The sequence below is a fragment of the Silene latifolia genome, chromosome 1 (genome assembly GCF_048544455.1).
Source record: "Silene latifolia isolate original U9 population chromosome 1, ASM4854445v1, whole genome shotgun sequence".
NCBI lineage: Eukaryota > Viridiplantae > Streptophyta > Magnoliopsida > Caryophyllales > Caryophyllaceae > Silene > Silene latifolia.
In genome coordinates this window covers 22,325,706-22,328,302 of record NC_133526.1, presented here as the reverse complement: position 1 = coordinate 22,328,302, position 2,597 = coordinate 22,325,706, and the positions used below count along the sequence as shown (strand labels likewise).

The following is a 2,597-nucleotide window of genomic DNA, read 5'->3' as shown; positions in this document are numbered from 1 at the left end:
TTGTCTTTTAGTTTCACAATATAAGCTCTAAGATTCACAAAACAAGGTCTAGGCTTCACAAAATAAGAAGAAGAGCAAAATAAATAATTTCAACCATTTATGACCACGTTTCACAATTTTACCTTTTAGTTTCACAATATAAGCTCTAAGATTCACAAAACAAGGTCTAAGATTCACAAAACAGGCTCTAGAATTCACAAAATAAGAAAAAGAGCAAAATAGGTGATTTCGACCATCTTAGGACCAAATTTCACAATATTACCTTCTAGTTTCACAAAACAAGTTCTAAGATTCACAAAATAAGGTATATGATTCATAAAATAAGAAAAAGAGGAAAATAGGCATTGTTGACCATTTTGTGACCAAATTTCATAATATTACCTTATAGTTTCACAAAACAAGTTCTAAGATTCACAAAATAAGGTATATGATTCACAAAGTAAGAAAAAGAGGAAAATAAGCGATTTTGACCATTTATGACCAAATTTCACAATATAAGGCCTAGGATTACGAAACAAGGTCTATGATTCACAAAATAATAAAAAGAGCAAAATAGGTGATTTCGACCATTTTGTGACCAAATTTCAAAATATTACATTCTATTTTCACAAAACAAGCTCTAAGATTCACAAAATAAGGTATAGGATTCACAAAATAATAAAAGGAGCAAAATCTAGTCAGGTCTAGGGTTCACATAATCTAGTCCAAACTTCACTAAATAAAGTTCAGGTTTCACATAATCAAACTTTAGAATGACAGAAACTGTGAAAAAAACTATTGACATACACTAACATAGTCAAGGTTTGAGTAGAGAAATTGTGGACGAATCATTAATGTCGACCTACGCATTCCCAGTTAGGAAACCAGATAAGCTTATTTTTTTAGGTGTTTGGAGGAAATGTAAAGAAGCACATGACATACCTTCTCAATGCAACGAACAGTATCCAATATATGGCAAAAGTAGGTTAGCTTCTTATAAAGATCCACCCCCGAATACTGTTGAACATGACATACCTTCTCAAAGCACATGACATACCTTTCAGGGTTTTCTTGATAAATTCTGCCATTTTCTCAAGCCGGACTTTGTCGACAGTTTAACATGATATAACTACATAATAAACATAGACTCGGCAAAGCTTCCAGAATCATTGACGCAAATTTTCCAGTATCCAACTGTCTATTAGCTACACCGCGTTAATCAAAGAAACTCTATAGTTACTGACTCTTTTTCATAGTCATTTACTGCAACAGTGTGTTGGCTTCAAACAGCCTCAACTAATAACAAAAAATATTCTAAGATATGAACAGAACTACAGGTCGAGGGTGAACGTCACAAAATGTAGCAGCCCCTATAGCTTCATCAAGTGCTTTTGGAAGGATTTCATTCACTAACCCGAACTTTTGGATGCTCATTAGCAGATGCGTCGATTCATGCAAAGATTAACTGTCCAATCCTTTAAAACGGTTTGCCAGCTTTTCTACCTGGTTCGTTATAATCTCACAAGTTGGGCACCATGGTCGATACACCTAACCAATTGAAAACAACTGAACACTCACTATGATAGCCGGGATAAGAAAAGACTAGCAACCTCAAGCAGAACAATTTACAAACTTCTGAAAACCAGGTCATCCAATGTCTTACAAACAGCAACAAGAACGCTGCATGTGTCCGAATCGTATCAAAAAAATTGCCAGTAAAGCAACACTGGATAGATCTTACTACAACCTTGCTCCCCACAGTCATACGGGATACTAGTATAGTAGTATACTACTATACTAGTATCATAAGTAGTAACAAAAGGAAATTTTCAGTCTAGCTTTTACTCAAATGCACAATTCAATGATATGCCGAATAATTTTTTTAGAAATGTCGCTTCCACAAAACTTAAGGGATCGTAGTTTTCTTTGGCTTCTGCTTTTGTCATCTTTTTCCATTTCTTTATCAGATTTGGATTAAGACACAGTTCCATCTGACAAGCAGCAACTCTATTTTCAGCGTACAAAAAAGGAAAGTGAAAAAAAAATTATTACTCCGTATGTAACCAAATTTCACCTGGAAGCGACCAAATGACAAGTTATGCCAGCATTGCAGACCAGCCAGCCTTAGAACAGTCTCACTAACGACTTCGTCCTCTAAGCTCTGCAGGTGCATGTAAATTATATGATAAAACCGACAAAAGACAAAAACAAATAGCAAAGATAACACTCACGAAGAAGCAGAAATTATAGTGGAGACGTGGAGTATGCACCTGAAACGCATTGATCATGAAAACCAAATAGTTCGTCTTCTCCGCAATACTGAAACGGTCTCCCTGACCAAAAGATAGCATAATGACCAATTTAAGATAACCCAATCAACAAACACTTGGGCATAAGAAATCCAAATGATCCCATCTGAATTTCCTAATCCATAAGAGAGTCACAATGACACTTACTGATAGTACTGTTAAGGAAATAGACTGTACGTAGCCTTACTCCTGCATCAGAGAAGAAGGGGATAGCTTCATAATTCTTCAGTCATAGAAAATCGGCGCATCTCTGTCAGTCAGGCCCGGAAAAGATGACAAAACCTGAGAGGGTTTTCGACAAGCTATAGA

The 2,597-nt window shown here is 35.7% G+C and overlaps 1 long non-coding RNA gene across 1 annotated transcript; it reads right to left on the bottom strand.

The window, feature by feature from the left end:
* Positions 1-1,907: 1,907 nt before the first annotated feature.
* On the bottom strand, positions 1,908-2,343 carry LOC141655496 (uncharacterized). Its single transcript, XR_012548171.1, has 3 exons — positions 2,250-2,343; positions 2,054-2,140; positions 1,908-1,970 (listed from the first exon to the last, which is right to left on the bottom strand). It is a non-coding gene; the product is annotated as an uncharacterized LOC141655496 (long non-coding RNA).
* Positions 2,344-2,597: the final 254 nt, after the last annotated feature.